At 45.6% G+C, this 16,884-nt stretch overlaps 1 protein-coding gene across 5 annotated transcripts in view; it reads right to left on the minus strand.

Annotated features, from left to right (window-relative positions):
* LOC123517678 (sodium-dependent phosphate transporter 1-B-like) overlaps positions 1–16,884 on the minus strand; it is a 177,565-nt gene that overhangs the window by 32,844 nt on the left and 127,837 nt on the right. For 2 of the 5 annotated variants that reach the window (XM_045278016.1, XM_045278012.1), the window contains exon 1: positions 14,900–15,158. The exons of 2 other annotated variants lie outside the window; for them this stretch is intronic. The gene's annotated coding sequence lies outside the window, so the exon portion shown is untranslated. Of the gene's footprint in view, positions 1–14,899; positions 15,159–16,884 lie in introns of those variants that run through there. One more of the 5 variants, XM_045278015.1, reaches the window with a different exon arrangement.

Here is a 16,884-nt window from a genome sequence, read left to right on the forward strand (position 1 = left end):
GAGAGAGAGAGAGAGCCCATGGTACATCTAAGGACAAGACGACAGCGAGAGGTTGAGGCAGTCAGTGGCCGATACTCCTGCTGCCCTGCACACACACACCACCACTGCAAGTGACAGTTGTGACGGACGGTGGGGTCGGGAGGGCGGCCCACGGCTCCGCTAATAAGCTTGGTGTGGCTTGCAGGATTACAGAGCAGCTTGCATTCCAAACACCAAGCTGGAGCAACGACGCAATACACATCACGTGATCGAAGCCTCTATGTCAGTCTTCAACCCAGATCATGACCCAGCCAGGCGTCACATTACATCCGCCATTGTTTCACTTAAATATCACGTCATCCTTTACTTTCTCGTCCCTTAGCTCTACAAGACAGTTTCTCTCAAGCTTCTCCCTCGTCTTAGCGCCGCGTTCCCTGTCAGTCCTCCTTCCCTCCTCCACACCATTCTATACCCATTCATGACCTTGCCCTACTCCCGGTCAAATCTCAGGTCACGTCGTACTGGGTCCCGATCATCCCACGTGGGTCGATTTAGTACCAATGGCCGCTAGTTTTTGCCCTGTCGTCCCCTACACTTTGCCTTCTACATTGCAGTCTACACTTTCCCTGCAATCTCTCCGTGCACGCCACACCATTCGTCACCCAGGACGCGAAAACTCTTGGTACGTTACACCTTGTACATGCATTTATTACTATCAAATTTTTTTCTTATTGTTTTGTCGCTGTGTGTGTGTGTGTGTGTGTGTGTGTGTGTGTGTGTGTGTGTGTGTGTGTGTGTGTGTGTGTGTGTGTGTGTGTGTGTGTGTGTGTGTGTGCGTTTTCTGTCTCTCTCTACAAGTCTAAACTATACATAATATAACTTCTCCTCTGCCTCCCCCTCGCGCTTCCCATCCCCCGTTTCTTCCACACACTTGTTTTGTCCACAAATGATACAAAACCACAACAAGAATCAAGCAAACATCCTTGAAGACCTTAAAGACCTGCAATATGTAGAGCTTGCCAAAAGTAGACGAGACAAGACCGTGAGATGTTTGACAAGACGGACCTCGCAGATTTCAGCCTCACATGCCTCGAGAAAACTAGTATCATACACGCCAAGCACATTTAAACTCGAGTCACTCCGGTTTTCTGGCTTCGTGTGGCCCATTAGCATCACCGTAAGTCAAGACATACAAGGCATTGTGAGGCAGGTATACAGGTGACAGGTAGGCCGGTGCTGTCATGGGCCAAGCTGCCAAGTGGATCGACCAGCGATAGATCTGCTGCCCTGACCTACGTAAGTGTGAGGACTGTGGGAGCAGGACAAGGTTCGGCTGAGGGGAAGGACCAATGGTGGAAATCACTCTAATAACCGGTTGATATGAAGGACGCGTGGGTAGATAGACGGTTTTTTACATGTCAAAGCTCTGCCCAATAGTAATAAGACAAGAAAAGGTAAAGATCTCCAGCCCAAGGTCCTAGTTAATCAAAGGGTAGAGTTTGGAAAATTACGTTCAAATTCTATAATGAGGCTTCTTTAAGGGATATAGATGGACAGGAAGATAGTAGTGATTCATTGCTAGATGTTTTGATAGCAGCATTCTTTAATAGTGTAGATAGATAATGAGACATATCAAACACAACGCCTGAAACCAACAAATACAAGGAAAAGATCTAATATAAGGGAGAAAGTGGTCAGGAGGACATGGCTTGTTTAGATAATTAGGTTTAATCTCAAATTACAGCAGTTCCTCGAATATAGTAATTCTCTCTCTCTCTCTCTCTCTCTCTCTCTCTCTCTCTCTCTCTCGTTTTCCTGTCTTTCTTTGATAAGATGATGGTTTTGTAAACAGTTCTCCCTTTCCCTGTATTTGTTATCTTTTTCCTTCCTTTCTCTCTTCAATAACAAAATGTTATTGTTAAGCAACTGATGAAGTGTTTCTAAGTGAATTCACACACACACACACACACACACACACAGAGAGAGAGAGAGAGAGAGAGAGAGAGAGAGAGAGAGAGAGAGAGAGAGAGAGAGAGAGAGAGAGAGAGAGAGAGAGAGAGAGAGAGAGAGAGAGAGAGAGAGAGAGAGAGAGAGAGAGAGAGAGAGAGAGAGAGAGAGAGAGAGAGAGAGAGAGAGAGAGAGAGAGAGAGAGAGAGAGAGAGAGAGAGAGAGAGAGAGAGAGAGAGAGAGAGAGAGAGAGAGAGAGAGAGAGAGAGAGAGAGAGAGAGAGAGAGAGAGAGAGAGAGAGAGAGAGAGAGAGAGAGAGAGAGAGAGAGAGAGAGAGAGAGAGAGAGAGAGAGAGAGAGAGAGAGAGAGAGAGAGAGAGAGAGAGAGAGAGAGAGAGAGAGAGAGAGAGAGAGAGAGAGAGAGAGAGAGAGAGAGAGAGAGAGGGCGGCTCCATCACCTGTAAGCGAGGCAATGGAGCTTTCGCGTGACAAACGAGGCTCATCGGGCAGCCTTGACACGGCTTGAAATTGGCAGGTGGGAATCGCGTTGCCGTCATTTGGAGCAACAGCCTCAGCTTTGTCTCGACTGATGCGTCTCCTTCACGTCGCTTCCCAGTCTCACCTCGCGCCGCCCCGCATGTCGCCTGATCCCCTCGTGATGCTCAGGTTCGTAACAGAGTATGAATATCTAATGAATCTTGGAACTCCGTATTGTTCTGGTCTCGGACGAGTATTCACTGTGCATTGGAAGACATCCTTACCTAACTCTCTGCATGACTTCGTTTGCTTTGCCTACCTGACTATCTGGTTTCTTGTCTGCATGGCCGCCTGTCTGTGTTTACAACTAACAGCATGCCAGCTCACGTGACTGCCTACCTAACCGTCTAATGGACTAACTGCATGCCTGCTTGCGTACCTGTCTGCTCACTTGACAGCCTGCCTGTGCGCCTGACTTTATGAATGTTGGTTAAGTCTAGAAAAATAGGGAAAAAAATGGAAGGAAACATCAGGAAGCCCTCAAAAGCAAATACGTTGTAAACAATACCGATTTTTTTCCTGAATAGATAAGCAAACGCGTTACTTTTTAAATATTTACAGAACATGATTCATCTCATAAGAGACCGAGACCTGCTTCCTTTGCCCTGTGTTCCTCGATTAGGAAGTGAGCTTGGTGGAGGCGAGAAGCGGCTGAGCGCTGTTTACCTCGCCCCCGCTTCGCAAAGCCTCGCCCATGACCAACACACCTACCACGCCTCCACCCTCATTGCCTCGAAAGACTCCACCCCTTCTCCGTCCTTTTCAGACATTCCCACTACGTTGTCCTTCGGATTTGGCTGCGGCGTGATCGTAAAAGCAGCTCAGGACAACAACGCACCCCAGCATAGCCTCGCCACTGGCGTACGTGTTGCCCCTCAGACATAGCGCAGAGACCGGCTGCCAACATCGTGCCCCCGTCCATCTCATGCAACGTGCTTATAGATTCAGAGCGTGTCTTCAATTGGGTGACCGAGCGAATGGTTTAAAAGCAACAGTAACCTTGATCCCAGGAGGTCGTGGTGGTGGTGGTGGTGGTACAACAACAACAACAACAACAACAACAACAACAACAACAACAACAACAACAACAACTACTACTACTACTACTACTACTACTAGAATGGGTGGTAGGAAAAAACAAACTGATGCAAGGCATGTACTATATTCTTTGACGTTTCAGTTATACAACCATCTTCAGAGAGAATGAGTTACAGACATTTCTTAAGATGGTTGTATAACCCAAATTTCAAAGAATATAGTACATACCTAGCATCAGCTTGTATTTCCTTACTACCCACTCTACACAACAACAACAACAACAACAGCAACTACTACTACTACTACTACTACTACTACTACTAACATTACGACCAATTCTACTGATGATACTTGTAAACGTACTATTGCAACAACAATGATGAAGAAAAAACATTAAACAACAACAACAATCACCACCATTAGCATCCCTACAACCACAGTCACCGCTACCACTAACAATAACAGCAGCAGCGCACCCTTGCCTCAGAATAGCCAGCAGGACACAAGTGTGCACCTGAGGTAATTATACTTCGCCACAAAAACAAGAGTAACCTTCGAGCAGGATGCATTGCTGACTCCACAAACAAACCAATCCTCTCCAGGAAAAAAAAAAGCAAAAAGAGAAAAAAGGAGAAAAAACAAGTAATCATATCCTATCATTGAATTGCAAATACGTAATGGCCACAACACCACGCAACACAACACAACACTTCACTCAACACTCGGCTATTTTCCAGCAACAGCCGCTCTTTGTAAACACAGAGTGAGAAGACTTGAAAATATTGTTCCCATGGATGCATCGAAAAGAAAAAAAGAAAAGGAAAAAAAAGAAGAAAAAAGTGCATTTGACTTTCAACAGGTACAAAATTTTTAAAGGACTAGTACAAAAAAAATACGAAAAAGTTAAGAATCGGAAAAAAAACAAGCTACAAAAATAAAAATAGGAAAAAAAATATTGAGGATTGAAAATATGGTGTGCATGAACATACCAAAAAGGAGGAAAAGAATAGAAGGTTAATTTATTTTACAACCACGTAAGTATTTACAGGAAAAAAGTTCTCCCGGGAAAAGTGAGTCAGAACACTGGAAAATATTGTTTGCATGAACGCAGTGAGGAGAAAAAAGTTGTTTAATTTTTTCAATAGTCAAGGAACATTTTAACCACTTCAGTACTGGAACGCATTTTTATCATGAATTTTTGGTGTGATTAAACGATTTGATTTACATTACGAACGGTCTATGGAGGTCAAAAGATTAATGGCCACAGTCTTCACTATCTTATCTCTACACGAGTTTCTGAAGGTGTATAAAATCATCAAATAGTAACCAGAGTAAATATGAAAAATGTGTCCTGGTACTGAAAGGGTTGAGAGACCGTGCTATATAAAAAAAAGTACAAAAAGCAGTAGATGACGAGATAAAATAATAGTTTTAGCATTGAAGTGTTTGAATTCCAACGCAACGCCTGAAAATACAAAAAAAAAAAAAAGTAATTATTGTCTTTGTACTCCACAAATAGACACATCTGAAATGCCAATTGTGACGAGAGAGAGAGAGAGAGAGAGAGAGAGAGAGAGAGAGAGAGAGAGAGAGAGAGAGAGAGAGAGAGAGAGAGAGAGAGAGAGAGAGAGAGAGAGAGAGAGAGAGAGAGAGAGAGAGAGAGAGAGAGAGAGAGAGAGAGAGAGAGAGAGAGAGAGAGAGAGAGAGAGAGAAGAGAGACAGAGACAGAGACAGAGAAGAGAGACAGAGACAAAGAGAGACAGAGACAAAGAGAGACAGAGACAGAGAGAGAGACAGAGAGACAGAGACGAAGAGAGACAGAGACAGAGAGAGACAAAGACAGAGAGAGAGAGACAGAGAGAGAGAGAGACAGAGACAGAGAGAGAGAGAGAGAGAGAGAGAGAGAGAGAGAGAGAGAGAGAGAGAGAGAGAGAGAGAGATCCCTTCCCCCCGTCCCAGCACAAAAACAAAACAAAACAAAAAAACAGCATAGAAAACCATAACACATCACGCAAAATAAGAAAAAAGAAGGAAAAAGATCTTATCATATACTTGACCATCAACACCAACACTCAAATCCTTTTCCCCCCTCCAATCGTATTCCTTCCCTCAATTATTACCAACCCACAACGCAACACACACACACACACAAAAAAGAAACAAAAAAAAAGACCATACGTATCATATCAACCACCACCACCCCTACCACCACCACCACCACTTTGATCAATCTCCAATATCTCCTCTACAACCAAACAAGTCCCTAATGGAAGTAAATAACAGCTACATTCTTTTTCTACGACGTATGTTTCAGAGATAGAAGCGGATGTTAAGTGGGGCGGCTACTGAGAAAGGGTCGGGTTTTATGGCCAAGAGAGGCGGGCAGGTGGACGGAACGGGGCAAGGAGCGGAGAGGCGAGAGGAGAGGAGAGGAGAGGAGAGGCGGTGTCCGTGTGCCGGGAGGGGAAAGGGGGAAGTCCCGGCGTGCCTCATACGGTATACTGTGCCTTCTTATGACGTCATCAGAGAGAGAGAGAGAGAGAGAGAGAGAGAGAGAGAGAGAGAGAGAGAGAGAGAGAGATGGGTGGAGAGGGGAGTGTTTTATCTCCCTTGCCCAGTCTCCACCAGCAATAAAACAACTGTGCTATGGCATTAGCTGTTGCTCCACCACCACCACCACCACCACCACCACCACCACCACCACCACCACCACCACCACCACCACCACCACCACCCCACCACCACCACATATCAGCGACGTTGCAAGTTTCCGATAATTCTGTAACAAGTTCCTCATTAGGTAACCAAAAGGAGGAGGAGGAGGAGGAGGAGGAGGAGGAGGAGGAGGAGGAGGAGGAGGAGGAGGAGGAGGAGGAGGAGGAAGAGGAAGAAGAAGAGGAGCATGAAGAAGCAGTGATGGAGGATAATTAATAGAAGAGGAGGAAAACTGGAGGAGAGGAGGAAGAAAAGAACACAAACACAGCAAGAGCAGGAGGAGGAGGAGGAGGAGGAGGAGGAGGAGGAGGAGGAGGAGGAGGAGGAGGAGGAGGAGGAGGAGGAGGAGGAGGAGGAGGAGGAGGAGGAGGAGGACATCAGGAGGAGGAGGAGAGAGAGAGAGAGAGAGAGAGAGAGAGAGAGAGAGAGAGAGAGAGAGAGAGAGAGAGAGAGAGAGAGAGAGAGAGAGAGAGAGAGAGAGAGAGAGAGAGAGAGAGAGAGAGAGAGAGAGAGAGAGAGAGAGAGAGAAAGCAACAATTGGTAAGAGGGAGAAAAATGTTTTAAAACTTGAAAAAAAAAAAATAACACGACTAAAATGACATCTTTAGCTAATGTTAAGTGATTCTTCTCGAGGTTAAAGAAGAAAAAAATATGTTGCTTGTAGGAGTAATTGTAGAGATGACGTGCAGGAATGTGTAAGAAAAAGAGAGAGAGAGAGAGAGAGAGAGAGAGAGAGAGAGAGAGAGAGAGAGAGAGAGAGAGAGAGAGAGAGAGAGAGAGAGAGAGAGAGAGAGAGAGAGAGAGAGAGAGAGAGAGAGAGAGAGAGAGAGAGAGAGAGAGAGGATGCGTTCTATGTGAAAGAGTGCGCTAAAGAGTGGAGGAGGAGGAAAACAACAATAATAATAATAATAATAATAATAATAATAATAATAATAATAATAGTAATAAAAATAAAGATAGAAAATAATTAGAAGAAGAAGAAGAAGACGAAGAGGGAAAGAAATAAGGACAAGAAGAGGGAAGGAGAACCAGAGGAACAATAAGGCAAGAGTTAAGACTGCAGAATGAAGACCAGGTAAGGGAAGAAGACGAAAGGACATTGCCAAAGAAAGGGACAGTGAGAGTGGCTGACTGGGGAAGACTGAAGGACAGAGGCTACTGGATGCTGAGGGACAGGCGGGCTGGACGAAGGTGAGGGGCAAGGCAGCGGGGCGTGGCGAACCAGATGCCGTCCAGGGTAACTGTGTGGCAGTCTGGCAGTGTGGCTAGACAAGGCAGTGACTGGTGGAGGGACACATGATAAAGAGGACAGGGTGATCAGAAGGCCAGGGTTAAGGTATAGGACAGAACAGATGAGCTAATGTGGGCCAAGGATGGTGAGATAATGGAATGTGATAAGACGGTCACAGCCTCAATAAGATGCAGAGTGATACCAGAGACAGAGGGATGGTCACCAGATCACGGTTACGACTACGGTCAGTATTCAGGAACACTTCGCTCTCTCATCACAAGTACTTTCAAAAGCTGGACAGATGATTAGCAGTGTTCTCAAGTCTATTTATCGCGTTAATGATGTGGATATCATGTTGATCTTTAAAACAATAAAATCACCATTAAAACACAGTTAATAGTCATGAGAGTTTGAGAACTAAAGCATAAGAGAGAATTAACACTTATTACGGGAGATTCCATCTAAGCTTCAGTTACTACCTACTGAACAACTAACAGTGACAGTTTTAATGAATGAATAAATAAAGATCCTTCATTATTACCACATTATCTCACTGAATGTAACGCATTCTTGAAATATTACTCGATATAAGATCGAACTGATGTTGTGGCACTGAAAGGGTCGAGATAAGCACAAGTTGAGTGAGAAAAGGAGTTATGAGAGGTTTTCAGTTCAGCAAGTCATGAACCCCGTGCACGCGCACGAGCGCACGCACGCACACGTTCTCACTCACCCTGAAGTCTCGGCCACACACATGCATGGATACAGACATTCGCGCGCGCGCGCGCACACACACACACACACACACACACACACACACACACACACACACACGTGACAAGCACCGTTGTGTTAATATTATACTATTACGCAACAAGCATACAAAGTAGGGACAAGCAGACTGCGTATGCATAATATACACAGCGACTCCTCGCAACACCAACACGTGCACGCAACGCGGCTGAAGATGCTGAGAGTTTTTATAAGTGATGATCTTGTTGACTTTCACCGTCACTCAAACCATCCCGGCGGGCGGCGTGGCAGTACGGCACGTCGCGCCGCCCACAGGCTGCCATCATGTCGCCACGTGTTCACCATACCCTGAGCCACGCACCTTTCCGGAAACCGGTCTTTGTTCCACGCTCTACGAGGCGAGGGTGATAAGGCTGATCACGTGATGCCCACGGCCAAGTCAAGAAGCTAAACAAACCCAACTTGCAAAATGGGAAAACTTTATAGAGCGACTTTGTCCACCTTCTAAGAATGACCACGTCAAAACGAAGTACTTTTCTGGCAACTGTAGACTACAGGATGCGTCAATCTTGCCTGAGGCTTTTGCAAGTCAAATTCCATAGTACGTCTGTTGTTTCATAATCAACGTTTCCTATTTCAAGATGAAAAATACCCACAGGTAAACTTAAAATACCTGAGATTAGAGCGGCGAATGGTCGGATTTAAGGCAACTGAACATAGAGGAAGCCACTGTTTTTATTCATGAGCTGCCTGTGAGGATGGTGTCATTTTACGCAACCGAGGAAGGAAAAACATCACTGATGTGTACTTTAATTCAGAAACAGCATAAAATGATGATGGAATTTAAGGTAACTCAGCATGGATCACTACATAATGCATTATTTCATCTACATGAGCGACAAGACAAGACTTAACGATACAGAGAACACCAATTGCACCAGCAACTCCACTGAATTTCCTTCCTTTCTCTGTATTTACGGTCATTTATGACGAACACTTTCAGGACAGAAATTTCAAGACTTCACATAATATTGGATAATCTTTTGACTGTACCATTTGGGAACTAGCACCTTCAATGGACCTTTACTTTCACCCCTTTTGTTACCGTATGTCTGAAGCCCTGCTGAAAATATCCTTAAAAGTCCACACGTTCCATGCAACAGTCCCGATGCTCATGATTACCTTGTAAGGATCATCTGTTTGTTAGCGGCGGGAGGTAGGCATGGCGGAGGAAGGGGATGGAGACGTGGCGGTGAGGGGGAGAGTGGCGCACGTGAACACACACGCATGGTTAGTCTGTTACGAAATGACTCTGAAATGATAGACTTGATGAAAGACGCTGGCTGATAATGACGGTGCTAGCGGCGGCGGCGGTGGTGTTGGTGAGGCTGATTGGAGGGATAGCAGCTGACGGAGGTGTCGCCATAACGCATCGTCAGGAGTCAGTCAAAGTTTGCTGATGGTACACTAGGCAATGCCACGGCCACTAACTGATCACGGGACGCGCACACCGACTGCAGGATTGGCTGACCTGTGTGTGTGTGTGTGTGTGTGTGTGTGTGTGTGTGTGTGTGTGTGTGTGTGTGTGTGTGTGTGTGACTCATGAGGCAGGTGTGGAATGATAATCAAGTGAGAAAAAGACGTAGCTGTAATTGTTGTTGTTGTTGTTGTTGTTGTTAGTGGTGGTGGTGGTGGTGGTGGTGGTGATTGGACTATTAAGATCCTTTGAGGTAGTTTTTAGTTTAGGTATTACGATGCTGAACTAAAATGCGAGCAACAAGATCAAGTATTATTATTACTATTATTATTATTATTATTATTATTATTATTATTATCATTATTATTATTAGTAGTAGTAGCAGTAGTTGTTGTAGTAGTAGTATCAATAGTTGTAGTAGTAGTATTGATGAAAGTGTTGGTCGTAGTCATAAGTGTGACAGTACTTGCAGTTGTATTAAGTAATAGCAGTACTTTAAGTAATAGCAGTACTTTAAGTAATAGTAGTACTTTTAGTAATAGTAGTACTTGTAGTGATAAGGAGTAGTTGTAGTAATAATAGGAGGAGTAGCAGAGGTAGCATTGTAACCGCTTTGCCTCAACAAGAGCAAATACTGGTAACAATAACGAGCGAGGCGACACGGAGACGGAGAGGAGGACAGGAGCCAAGACTTCCCTCCCTCACTGACTCCCTCACTCCCCCCCTCACCTTGCATAACCTTCACTGCCCTTATCTATTTATAAACATTTTCGCTTGGACGTAACTCAAAACATCACCCTGATTGAGAGAGGAGAGGAGGAGGAGGAGGAGGAGGAGGAGAGAGGGAGGAGGAGGAGGAGAAGGAGGAGGAGAACACGCCTGTCTATCATCTCCCACCCAAGAACATGTGGGTTAGCTTGAATGTTTCTGGTGGTGGTGGTGGTGGTGGTGGTGGTGGTGGTAATGGTAGTAGTATTGGTAGCGGTAGTGGTGATGGTGGTGGTGGTGGTGGTATAACTAGAAGTATGCCATGTAAATGATCGACACTTATTTATCATCAGTAGTAATAGTACAAGTAGAAGTAGAAGTAGAAGTAGAAGCAGCAAAGCAGCAGCAGCAGCAGTAGTAGTAGTAGTAGTAGTAGTAGTAGTAGTAGTAGTAGTAGTAGTAGTAGTAGTAGTAGTAGTAGTAATATGATGGCGGTATGGACAGCAACATTGGTAGTAAGTGGAAGTGACACGGGTATCATTATCATCATCATCATCATCATCATCATCATCATCATTATCATCATCATCATCATTACCATCACTCTCTAACTTTAAATACTAAGTGTTTCTGTGTACACCTAATAAATTTCAGCAATAAAGGCGATGAATGGAAGTAAAGGTAAGCACAGCGCCGCACTAAGCCAAATAACGCGTCAGGGAGCCAAGTAGCGCGGTGAGCCAAGCAGCGTGGTGAGCCAAATATCGCGGGCCATCTCTTGCCTTATGATTTGTCCCGTGCAGGGCGTCCCCTCACCCGCTATCGGCCACATGGGTTTGTCACTTCACTCTCCCCTCTCCTCCGCTCCTCCCTTCTCCTTCCTCCCGCCCTCCCTCTCCTCCCCTCGTCCTGATCTCTCCCCTCTCCTCCACTGACCCTCCTCTCCTCTCCCTGTGGCCTTCCTTTTTTCTTCTATATTTTCATTTTCTTCCCCATCCTCTGGTCCCCTATCTCTTTCTTTCTATTCCTACACTTCCCTTGGTCTTTCTTCTCTCCTTTTTCCCTTCTCTCATTCTCCTTTGCTCCACTTTCCTCTCCATTTTTTTTTTGCCTCTCCTCTCTTCCCCTTCCTTTCTTTCATATGTCTTTGCCTGTCCTTTTCTCCTTTCTCTCCTATTCCCATTTATTCCCTTACTTCTATCTTCTCTCTACCTCCTTCCGTTTTCTAATGGCCCCTCGCTCCTTCCCCTTTCTCTCTATCTCCCCTCCTCCTCTCCTTCCCTCACTCCCTTTTCCCGCCATCTGGTCACTCGTGGACAGCAAAACAAAAACAAGTGTGTCAATCTCTGAGGTCATTTCCTGGCACCTGAGAATTCAAGCTGCGCCACTCCACTCGAGAGAGAGAGAGAGAGAGAGAGAGAGAGAGAGAGAGAGAGAGAGAGAGAGAGAGAGAGAGAGAGAGAGAGAGAGAGAGAGAGAGAGAGAGAGAGAGAGAGAGAGAGAGAGAGAGAGAGAGAGAGAGAGAGAGAAAACCTGCCTCTTAAATAATAACCATATGTGTAATTCACTGTTTGATCTGCTGCAGTCTCTGACGAGACAGCCAGACGTTACCGTACGGAACGAGCTCAGAGCTCATTATTTCCGATCTTCGGATAGGCCTGAGACCAGGCACACACCACACACCGGGACAGCAAGGTCACAACTCCTCGATTTACATCCCGTACCTACTCACTGCTAGGTGAACAGGGGCTACACGTGAAAGGAGACACACCCAAATATCTCCACCCGACCGGGGAATCGAGCCCCGGTCCTCTGGCTTGTGAAGCCAGCGCTCTAACCACTGAGCTACCGGGCCGTGTGTGTGTGTGTGTGTGTGTGTGTGTGTGTGTGTGTGTGTGTGTGTGTGTGTGTGTGTGTGTGTGTGTGTGTGTGTGTGTTATGCAAGCTCTCTGAATATGTACTGACAATGAGAGAGAGAGAGAGAGAGAGAGAGAGAGAGAGAGAGAGAGAGAGAGAGAGAGAGAGAGAGAGAGAGAGAGAGAGAGAGAGAGAGAGAGAGAGAGAGAGAGAGAGATGCACTAATATATGAAGCTTTTATTTGTCTTGTATAATGTTTGCATCACAAGGACGCAGTGTTTTGTTGTGTGGAAAAAAAAAAGAAAATAAAGACTGAACATATTTTGAGGAACAGAGAGCAGCGTGACGCCCTCCACTCCCGCGCGGGCCTCACTCCACAAATACCTTGGGTTTAATTCTGTACCTCCACACTGACTGCACCGCCACCTCTTCACCACAGCCCTTACAACTAAATACACTTTATACATCTACGTACACTGCTCTTGTATGGAGCAGCGATACTCTTTCTTCCTTTATATATTCAAAGTGTATAGTGTTTTGATAGGACTGTTGCCTCCCCACACCTCGCTGCCCTTGTCCACTGTTTGAAGTGCATGTTAAATTGTTCGTATGTCGCCTCACTAACACGCGGTCCTCATGTAATCCATACCTTGAATTCTCCCAGAGTTTTCAATGTAGATGTGGAACTTTCTTATGCCTGGAAGGGTGTTACGTGGGCTTTTTTAAACCTAGAACTAAAACACGCGTCGAGGTCCGATGCGCATGTTACAGCACTTACGTATCGTTTAACTATCACGCGTTTCTCATATGATCTACGGCTATAATTCGCGTGGAGCTCCTGTGTTCGTGCGCGTATAAAATCGTTTGCTTGGTCAGCTATCACGTGGTTCTTTTTAAAACTTGTATAGCTGGAGTACATGTCTGGAGCTCCGATGTGCACGTAAAACTCTTCTCCGTGCTCTATCACCACGCAATCATCATGCAATCTATAGTCATAAGTCGCCTGAAGCTCCGATGTGCATATAAAACTCTTATCCGTGCTCTATTACCACGTAGTCATCATGCAATCCATAGCCAGAAGTCGCCTGAAGCTCCGATGTGCATGTAAAACTGTTGTGCTTTCTACACCGCCACGCGGTCCCCATGTGGCTGCTAACAGAACACGCCTGTGTTGTCCAGCAGACGGATTATAACGCTGGGACAGCATATCTTTTACTATGCTATAAACTGTGCCTTCAGTGTTGGTTGCTAAGCGTATGAGGACGTGCTTACTGTGCAGAGTTCCTTCATTACTATGCCACTACATCTTGACCAGACACATTGCATCATATCCACATTTAAACACCTCAAGGCGCAATAGCAAGTTGTATCGTGACTCGAGATAGTGGAGGTTTTCAGAATTACGAAAGCAATCATGCAATTCTTTAAATAAAAGTCAAGCAGACCAAGAAACACCCGCCGGGTATCAATCAAGAGGACTTTACATTACGGCCTAAATTCATGAAACGATTCAGGAACTTCGAGTACTTATTCACAAGTTATAGTGGAATTGCTTTAATTCTCCTTCAATTGTATTATTGACTAGTGATAGTTTAACATGTATTTCAAGAACGCTAATGATCATTTACATAGCCTTAGGAAACAGTTCTCATAGAAGCCCAAAGGTTCGAGTCACAACCGAATAAAATATCAGGTATCATCAGAACACGATTTTTTTTATTTTTTATTAATGAGGCAAGAATTTTCTTTTTACAGATAACGCCTCATCGCTAATGCTTCCCGTCACTAACACCACCAAGACTTGGACGCTGCCAGTAAGCAGTCACTGCATCGTTGCCTCTCGGGATCAGGTGCAGCCAAATGACTAGAAGTAGACCACAACTGTGTTACATAACGAATCCGTTGAGGTTCCTCACTCCTGACACCTGATACTCTTGGGCCCACGCGTCTGTATCTTACTCCTCCTAACCACTGTTTCCTTGCTGTCTCCTTGCCTCTGCAACTTTAACTCCAAACTTCTTTCAAATCACAGTTACACCCTTAAAAAATCCATATATATATATATATATATATTTTTTTTTTATACATTCCTCTAAAATTGCATATCCCTACGCCTCGCTAGTACACTCGAGACAATTTGATTTTCTTTGCACTTTCTACGTCCTCGGCTACTTCAAGACAACACAAGCCTAAGACTCAACCTTAAAACTTCAACTTCTAATATATTGTATACCCATAGAACTACACCTCCATACACAATGGCTATTACACTCGAGACAACGCTGTACACCCTCATATCTACACCTTCTTACACCCTCGACCACTTCACTATCACCACTAACCTAAGATGGTGTCAAAATTGGAAACGCACGTCTACGAGTAAAGAGCACACAATGGACAAAAACACCACCAGAAAGAACAAAAAGACTGAGTGCGGAGCTTGACTTTCGGATGATATTGAGTCTTTGGGAGAAATTCAATGCATGCAACGGCGCCACCAAGTCCCAATCTCAGCGCAAAAAAGATCCACCAGTTCACGATTACTGTAAGGAATCAGAATGAGTTGTTCCCCTCTGTGCATTTGCCTTCAGTGAGACCTGCCGGCACGTCCACACCACGCGGGAGAGACACATGAGCACCACCTCTCGCTTTACTCACAGGATAAGTCGTGAAGAGTCCAGAAGACCTCATTCTTGCAGCGATATTCAGAGTCTAGGCGCGGGGGTTTGAACAACTGGTGACCACGTACCGGACCACTAGAGTCTCAGTCTTGCCGAAGGAATTAAGAGAAGACAGTCAGAGCAGAGTGTCCCGGAGCCTGTAGCGGCGTGCGGCGGAGCAGGTGATGACGGAGCAGTGCCGGCAACGCGTCTGAGGGGAGAGCGGCGGACCAGGGACGCCGCGGGCCAAGGTAACACTAGCAGCTACAGAGCCGGTCTCCTGTCGGTCGGTAGCGCCGCCCCCAAACCCCTCAAGACCCCCCTCCCTTATTCTGTCTCTCCCCTCTCCTCCTCCTCCCCACGAGACTAGACAAGCCTGAAGGCCCTAAGATTAGCCCCATGACCCTCCTTTCCCCCCACAAGTAGCTCCCTTCTCCTCCCCCTTCCCCCCCTTTAGTCCACTTGCCAAGGACAGCAGCAGCAGTGGCAGCAGGGGCCACTTACCGCTTCATCTCGCCTTCACATTTGCTGTAACAGTCGCAGCCTCCCCCGCCACGCACTATTATTACCGCCCTCCTCGTCCCTCGCACTATCATTACTAGCCGCCAGTCGCCTTACAATGATTAACCCTCTTGCTGCATAAGTCACGGAAATGCTCCCCCCAAGTCCCCGCCCCTCGAATGCCATCACGCCTCTATAATATAATACTACGAACTTCGCCTCCCTCCCCTTCTCTCTCTCTCTCTCTCTCTCTCTTGAAAAGGCCTTCGTCCCACTTATAAATTTACACAACCATTCATTACCATTAATTTCTGCGTGTTTCAGTGTCACCGTCTCCTTAAGTTGTGATGTCACCAATACAGCGTCACTTGTACCGCTGTCACTGATAATTCCACAAGTACCGCAAACAGTAGCAGCAGCACTACTTCTAACAGCATGCCAGTAACAAAGTAGTATCAGCATCAGGAATAGAAGCACCGGGTACACCACTACTAATAATACAAAACCGATAGCACCACCAGTAACACCAACACCATGACTTGGATAACTATTAGCACAAACAGTAACAGTACTGCCTCAACTGCCACCACCACGTCAGACCTCCATCAGTACTAGAACCACCAGTTGCACCACCACTAATTCCTCACGCTAACGGCCTTCCTCACGCTGAACTAACAAACTAACACACCCAGCATCGCCACCGCCAGTTTGCAACACATGACCTCAATGTTCCGTCGCCAAAAACGTGCTTCCCCCTCCCCCCCACATTAAAAGCACTAGCAAACGAGCAAATACTAGGGAATTTGTTGACATCACCAATCAATCTTAACTATGTGACTAGCAATGTAAGTTAATAATAACAACTACAACTAGCATTAAATTAGCCATTCACAACTGCAACTTTCTATCTCTCATCTTGTCCTTACTGAACCGACAGACGGACGAACAAACTTCCCGGCCCTTCATCTTAACCCAAAAACTCCTCTCCTCCTCCTCCTCCTCCTCCTCCTCCTCCTCCTCCTCTTCCCGTCAAGCCACGCAGTCTCCCTCCAACAACTTTCTCTCATTAAGTCCCCAATGCAAGCTAAATTCCACACAAGTTTCTTTGATGCGCGATAAAGTTTTGTAAATTTCGAGGCGTGAAGCTGAGAGTGACACGTGCCGGGCTTCGCGGTGCCTCGGGGCGGAAGGATTATACGGCCTCAGCAAGTGTCGCGCCTTTCATGTGCCTATGATCTCTTCCTCTTCCTTATAGTGAACAAAATGTATTGCGCTAACTCCTCTGGAAGAAATTTAGGCAATATAAGCAAAACAGGAAGTGACTTACGAATAATGACGACGACAAAAAGTGAAAAAGTGAAAAAAATATTAAGGAAAAAATGTGGGCGTCACCTCTCTCAATGGAAGAAATTCTAGGCAGTAGAGTCAACACGGAAAGCATCGTACGAACATGCACAAAGACAAGGACAAGAAAGAAATCTG

This window comes from Portunus trituberculatus, chromosome 42 (assembly GCF_017591435.1).
Source record: "Portunus trituberculatus isolate SZX2019 chromosome 42, ASM1759143v1, whole genome shotgun sequence".
Classification (NCBI taxonomy): domain Eukaryota; kingdom Metazoa; phylum Arthropoda; class Malacostraca; order Decapoda; family Portunidae; genus Portunus; species Portunus trituberculatus.